Source organism: Hippopotamus amphibius, chromosome 7 (assembly GCF_030028045.1).
Source record: "Hippopotamus amphibius kiboko isolate mHipAmp2 chromosome 7, mHipAmp2.hap2, whole genome shotgun sequence".
Classification (NCBI taxonomy): Eukaryota; Metazoa; Chordata; class Mammalia; order Artiodactyla; family Hippopotamidae; genus Hippopotamus; species Hippopotamus amphibius.
In genome coordinates, this window is record NC_080192.1 from 6,554,260 (window position 1) to 6,562,193 (window position 7,934).

Below are 7,934 nucleotides of genomic sequence, written 5' to 3' on the forward strand. Positions count from 1 at the left end.
TCTGGGATTTCTCTTCTCAGACCCAGCTGCGTAGCAGGAGGTCCACCAAGGGGAAGACACCAATCCTTGGCAGAAAAAGGCAGAGAAGTGGGGAGGGGAGCCCTGGCAGGGGCCTTCAGTAAATTCCTTCCTGCGCAGCTAGTTTGAATCAGGTTTCCATTCCAGGCAGTTGCCCATCACACACAGAACACAGACCCAGCCTTGGCTTTGTGTCCCTTCCAGCACTCACTAGAGTGTCACATCTTGGCACGTTACTGAACAGCTTGGTGCTTCAGTTTCCCCAGCTTATTGGGGGATTGAATGAGTTATCACAGGAAGCCCTAAATAACACCAGCTCTTCAACCAGGAGCACTCTGGGTCCTATGCCTTCTGGGACCCTTGACCCCTCCCACGTGGTACACGTAGTCAGCCAGTCTGTCCATCAGAGTACCTGGGTGTGGTTTGCTTTCTTCCTGCTGAAGGCTGGACACTGACTTTCCGTAGTGATCAGGCTGCAGCGGTCAGCCCTTCCCTCACCAGCCTGCCCCGGCTCTTATTCTCACGTGCGTAGTGGCAAGATGGCCGGCAGCCCAGCCCCAGGGATGACTCAGAGACCAGTGTCAGTGATGGACACCATAGGAGAGACTTAGAATCGCTCCTTCCCTTGGCAGCTGACTTCGTTTTGGGGTCCAGCTCGCCACACATGGCACCCAGGCTGTGCCTGGCCCGTGCTGGGAAGTGCTCAGGAAGTGGAGGGTCTGTCGTGCCCAGGTGGCCAGTTCCTGCTCCCAAGCATAGCTCCCCTCCCAGGGGGCTGCTTAGCCCCTCACGCAAACAGCTGTCAGCCAGGCCTGCACCATCACTGTCAGGGACTTCCACCTAGACCCGCCTAGGTCTGCTCAGATCTGCCTGAGCCCTAGTTTGAGCTCAAGCTGGGGATATCCTTATACCCACCCCCTCCCCAAACCTTTCTATCCAAGGAACAAAGGAGCTGCTTTGTAGTGGGTTGTAGTGGGTTCCACCTGGAACCTCAGACCGGTAGCTTGTTGGGGGAAAAGGTCTTCACAGATGCAGTTATTTAAGGATGTCAAGATTGAATCATTCCAGATTTAGGATGGGCCCTAAATCCAATGGCTGGTGTCCTTATAAGAAGAGGAGAGGACACAGACACAGAGAGAAGGCCATACGAAAACAGAGGCAGAGATTGGAGTTATGCTACCACAAGCCAAGGAACGCCCAAGTTGCTGGCAACCACCGGGAACTAGGAGAGAGGCACAGGAAGCTTTCTCCCTCACGGCCTCCAGGTCTCTCCCTTCTGGACTCCTGAATTCTGAGAGAATAAATTTCTGTTTATTGAAGGCAGCCAGTTTGTTGTAATCTGTCATGGCAGCCTTATAAAACCCATACCCACTTACATAATGCACCCCCAGGCAGTGTGGCTGTATTATTAGGAAGCTTTAAAACTTTGCTCGCTCTTTGCCCAAGCAGTTCCATGTCTAAGCATTTATTTTTAGGAAATAATTGGAACAAAGCAGAAACGTATGTGCAAGGTGTTCTCCACAGTGTTGTTCAACGTGGTGAAAAGTGAGGAAAGAACTAAATACCTGTCAACGGTGCTGGGTCAAATAAACGATGGCGTCTCCTATAATGGAATACCTGGCAGCTATCAAACACCATTATGTGTTTAAAATCAAAAGAGATTACGTCATCATATGTGAAAGAAAAGTTTCAAAATAGTGTATCTGCACCAAAGATATTAATCATAATGAAAAAATGGATAAACTGGACGTCATTAAAATAAAAAAAAAATCTCTGTTCACCAAAATATAGCATTAAGAGGCTGATTTCAAATGCCACCTCCCCCTCTGACTGTGAGAACTTGGGTGAAACTTTCAACCCTCTGTGCCTCAGTTTCTCATCGTAAAATGGGGAGGCTTTCTTCATGAGGTTTGTTCCAGTTAACTACGAGGGTGAGTCAAAAATTATCCACACTCCATTTATATTAAAACTTCTGTTGGCTGCATTGTCTTATCAGCACTTTCTGTTCAAGGCTACTGTCACCCCAGTCACTGCTGTGCAGGTGTGAACGTGTTACATCAGTTCCTTTGTAGCTGTGGTGTGAGCAAAAATGGATGCCCCACTTGTGATCTTCACGAAAGAAGAGCAGCGTGCAGTGATTTGTTTTTTGTGGTCTGAGGGTGTGCATGTCTGCACACTTCTGCCCACACTGTCAACACTCTGCAAAAACTTCATTTTGAGATGTTTAAGCATCCTCCCTGTAGTCCTGACCTTGCTCCATCGGACTTTCACCTGTTTGGTCCCCTGAAAGCAGCCCTACAAGGACAAAGATTCACTTCTGATGAAGAAGTGAAGACAGCAGTACATTCGTGGCTCGCAGCTCGGCCTAAAACATTTTTTAATGAGGGACTATGAAAGCTTGTTGACAGATGGACGAAGTATTGAAAAGCAAGGAGATTATGTCAAAAAATGATGTATTTGTCTTTCCTAAAAAGTTCATTAAAAGAAATTCTACAGCCAGCGTGCAGATAATTTTTGACTCACCCTCGTATTATCATGTAACCAACCACTCTAAAACTTAGTGGTATAAAACAACAACAGTCTTTTAATTTGTCTATGGATGTGAAATTTGAGCAGGGCTTGTGGGGAACGGGTTATCTGCTCCACAGGGTGTCAGCTGGAGTGCTTAACTGGGGGCTGAAGGACCTACTTCCAAGATGGTATACTCACATGGCCAGCAAACTGGTGTCGGCTGTTGGCTGAGACCTCAGCTCCTCTCCACGTGGGCCTCTCTATGGGCTGCTGGGGCTTCCTTGCAGCATGGTGGCTGGGTTTCAAGAGCAAGCATCCCACAAGACAGGAAATGGAAGCCACCAATTTCTAATGGCCCGGCCCCCACCAAAATGGCAAAGCATCACTTGGTCAACAGAGCTTCTATTGGTCAAGAAGTCACAGAACCCAGATTCAAGGGGAGGGGACATAGGCCCCCATCTCCCCATGGATGGGATGTCATAGAATTTACAGATTGATTGATTGACTGATTGATTGATTTCTGGCTGCGTCAGGTCTTTAGTTGAGGCATGTGGGATCTTTCGTTGCGGTGCACAGGCTCTTTGTTGCAGCGTGCGAGCTTCTCTCTAGTTGTGGTGTGCAGGCTCCAGGGCGCCTGGGCTCTATAGTGTGAGGCACTCAGTCTCTCTAGTTGTGGAGTTCGAGCTCAGTAGTTGTGGTGCACAGGCTTAGTTGCCCTGCAGCATGCGGGATCTTAGTTCCCTGACCAGGGATCGAACTCGCATCCGCTGCATTGGAAGGCAGATTCTTTAGCACTGGACCACCAGGGAAGTCCCTACAGATATGTTTTAGAACTGCTTTAGGGTTGCTGTGAGGATTAAGTCAAATCATGTAATCACAGTCTCAAAGGACCATCCCATGGATGACATTAAATACAAAGAGGGAAAAGACCTTTACAGGGAGAAGCCTGGCAGACATGGCTCGGCCAAGTGATGGAAGCTAGCCTCAGGACCTCCCTGTTTATAGACGGGACCTGGAGAGGGATGGTGACTGGTCCAAGATCAGACAGCTGGTTGGGGGCAGAGCCACACCTAGAACCCATCTCCCAATTCCCAAGGAGCAAAGAGCATGAAAATTACACTCCATGTACGGGGGCACCTTGAGAGGATCTTAGAATCAGCTCCACCGGAGGTTGCAAACCCAGCACCTGCAGGGCCTGCAGTTGGGAGCTGGTATAGCAGGAGTCTCAGATTTGTCACGAGAAGCCAGAAATTCTAACTTGGCAACTGATTCAAACTAAGCCAAAACCCAGAACAGACTCTTCCGTGGGCTGGATGCCAAGCTTTGGCCAACAGTCTGCAACGTTTGCTCCATTGGATTCTGCTAGATTCTGGACAGTCCTCCATTTTACAGCTGAGAAAACTGAGACCCAGAAAGGGGAGTAATTTGCCCAAGGTCACACAGCAAGAGCCAAGATTTGAAAATCTCTGGTCTGGAGAAGGCAAGATTTGGGGGCCGTGACACAGACCCCCTCACCCCTGAGTCAGTCCCTGACATTCCCTATAAGGTAAACTCAGGCCAACAAGGAAAAGGAAAACAGATGCGTAATTCCAGGGGCAGGTGGCCGTGGGGAGAGCTGAGCTTCAGAAGCAAATAGGACTGGGTTCAAACTCCAGCCCCAACACTCACCAGCTGTGCGACCTTGGGCCAGGCTTTCCCCTCTCTGAGCCACGGCCTCTCTGCTGTAAGATGGAGACATGATGCCCTGGGTACGTGATGACTCACTCTCAGGCTAGGCTGGTCCAGGGGTCCAGGCCAGACTCCACAGGCTCCATGGGTTTTGGATCCTGCCAGCTGGGACTGTGCTGTGAATGCCTCTGGAGAACTCTGAGGTGATTGCCACAGCACACATGTGGCATTGATTCCTGTTTCATCAACCTTCCAGCTCTGCTCACACAGAGCTTGCACCAGAGCAGACTGTGTGGCTTCCAGAAAGGCCAGGCTTGGTGACACCAGAGCCAACCTCCGGTCCCAGGGCCCCCTCCCTGCTTAAGCCCCTTTGCAGCCTGAGCAGGTGCTTGATTCTACCAGTCATGCCTCAGTCACTAGCTAAAAAGTTATTCCAGTCCCTGCTGCTCCTTCCTTTTTTTTTTTTTTTTTTTTTAAAACAGGCTCTCTCTTCAAATTGGAAATCCCCAAAGGGGTTAATACATGAGCTTCCAAACAAATCATTTCACTGGCCTCTCCAGACACTCAGCTATGAGTCGGGGTGGGCAGGTGGTCTGGCTGGTTCTGGCTCCCCACCCGCCTCCACCTCCAGGAGCAGAGAGACCCAGAGACTCCTCCCAGGGCCCTGAGGTCCAGCCAGCTCCTCCTATAGCAGAAATGTGGTGGGGGAGAAATTTGGGCAGAAATGCCTCCTAGGAGGTCACTCCACAGCCCATCACCCTGCCCTACCTCTGTATCCCTCCTTCCCTGCCTCAGGGCCACTCTCTCCTCCTTGGGCCCAGCCCATTTTGAACTCCAGACACTGGACTCCATTGCCTCTCAGGCTTTCCCTGCCCCCTCCCACAGTCCCCCTGAAGCTTGCCCCCTCCCATGCCAGGCCAGAAGCCTCCCGCCCACTCACGCCAGCTGGTGGGCCGCAGGCCCCATCAGTTCTGCTTCCTGAATGCTCTTTCATCCCCTGAGCCTCATGGCACGTCAGTGGCCACTGCAGTCTCCCTGATTGGTCCCTGGCCTTTAGTCTTGCTCCCCTCTGCCCATGCTGCATAGCCAGAGAGAGCGTTCTAGAATTGTCTGGCAGTGGGCCTCCAAGCTTAAGTTCTTTCTTTCAAGGCTGTCAGCTACTCTCAGAAAGACAGCTCATCCCAGCATTCAAGGCCCTACTGACTTTACCTGCCTCATTGCCTACATCTGTTAACACGTGCCGTATGTTTTTAAATTCCCCACATCCACGTGAAAAAATTATTCATTGTTTCCCTGAAATTAAAATTGAACTGGGTATCATATATTTTACCTGGCAACCCTAACACTCTGGACATCATGAGGTTTTAGCTTAATTTTTTTTTTTCAGCTGCACCGTGCAGCATGTGGGATCTTAGTCCCCTGACCAAGGGAACCCATGCCCCCCCATATTGGAAGTGCAGAGTCTTAACCACTGGACCACCAGGGAAGTCCCCTTTAGCTTAATTTTTTCATATAGGTATATTTAAGTGCAATATCTTAAGACATACTTATACCCCCAAAAAAGATTCATTGTTTACCTGAAATTCAAATCTAATTGGGCATCCTGAATTTTTATTTGCTAAATCTGGCAACCTAGGTCCTTACATAGGTAACAGGGTCCCGGGGACTGGCAGGGGTCAGACAGTCCCAGCCTGGGCCCCATAACTCTGGCCTGCAGTCACCCTGAAACCCTCCTTTCCAAACTCCTGCCCTGGTCCATGGAAGGGGCAAGAGCCCAGAGACTCCTTGGGAGGAATTATTCCACTGCTGCCCACTTCTCTCCTCTCTCTGGGCCTAGCTTCCTCTTCTATAAAATGAAACTCATGGTTTCTCTGCCCCGTTTCCCAGCCTCTCCCAAGGATCAAATACCTAAGTAGAGCAGGGGATTCTCAGCTGACCGGACGCACCCAGAAGGCAAACAGGCTTGTTAGAGTTTCTGTTCTTGGGCTTACCAAAGGGCCTTGAGGAGTGCTAAAACCAGTGAATGAAAGTTTGTTGGGAATTAGGACATTCACAGGGTATCAAAGTAAAAGGTACCTTTACAACAGAGGCAAGCACCCACAGAGGGCAACCCTTCACCTGCCCTTTGATCCAGTCTGTCCCCAGATTAGAGAATAAAGACACCTGCCTAGGAAACGCCCTGCCTGACCTGGGATTAGAGCCTGGACTGCAAAAAATAATGGCTAGAAAGGATATTATGGGGCAGCTGGGTAAGTGGAATGTGGACTGGGAGATTAGATAACTGTGTTGTTTCAATGTTAAATTCCCTGAGTTTGATACTTGCACAGTGCTATGTGGGAGCATGGCCTTGTTCTTGGGAGATGTGTGGTGAAGTGTTTAGAGGTGAAGGGCAATGTGCCAAAGCACACAGATACATAAGGAGGAAGGGAGAAAGAGGTCAAAGGATAACAGCTGGTGAATCTGATAGTTCATTGTACTATTCTTGCAACTTCTCTGTACGTTGGACATCTTCCCAAACAAAAAGTCTGAAGGAACACCTACCCAGAATAAAATATCAGAAGTAGAGGAGGTCTTAAAGACCTTGTTCCCCTGCCCTTTCCCAGAGAGGGTCACACAGCGACTGGCAGCTGAACCCGCCCCACTTGGTCTGAGTCCCAAGAGCAGGAAAGGGCCACCTAACCAATGCCACCCCTGGTTCTTCTCCCCGCTCCCCCTCAAGCTCCATCACTCTGACCCCGGGGCTACCCTACAGTCACACAGGAGGTGAGCAGCCCCCATGGAGTCTGGGGAGAAACCTACCCTGCCCCTCTCCAAAGAAACTGGACCACAACTCCCTCATGCGAGTCCAAGCCTGGCAGGTGGGATACTTTCTAGGGAACCTTCCAGATGTAATCAGGAGTGAAATCTCCTTTTGCGCTTTACACATTGGAGTGTGTTAGCAGGGTGAGGTGTAAACACGACAGGTTTTACTGTAGTGAGAGCAAAATACTTCAATAATTTATATTGTTATAATGTTAATTTTATATACCAAAACAATTATGAAAAGGTTCAAACAGATAAATAAGAAAAGAAATGGACAGTTCACATGATCTTAAGAGAGGCAACAACAGCATGCTAACTTTAGGAGGAAAGCTATTTCTCTTTTGAGTCTACAAGTGTAAATAACAATTTAAATGACAACACAAGACAGAAAAATAGATCCCATCCTAAATGATTTTGTAGGACTGGTTTTTGGACTAGCATTTATAGCCTCAACCTAAATAGTACTTAAGTTTTGTTTAATGCCATTTAGGTGATGAATCTTTCGAGGAAAAGCCCTGTGGGAATTCTTCACGGCTTGTGAGGATGATTAAAAGGAGAAAGCCAACTTAGTCACCTCCAAACTTCTCAAGGAGAAGAAAATCCAACATAGCACAGCCACATTCGTGATAATCATCCTCAGTCCAGGTGTAACAAAGAACACGGAGAAAATCAGAAGCGACTGGGGGAAATGCAGAGGCTCAGGGTGACGTGCAGCTTCCCCGGCCTCCGGGGAAGGTGTCTCCGGAGAAGACACCCGTGTTGTGTGTGGCCTAGGAAGCACCTAGCAATGGGAACTTACTGGCTGCACACCCTGAGGTCAAGCTTTCCTATTTGATTACTTCCTTTGTAATATTACAATTGTGATCATTAAAACTGATCTGCTGTGACGTTTACCCTCATGTTTTATGGTAACAGATCCGTCTCCCTGTCCCCTC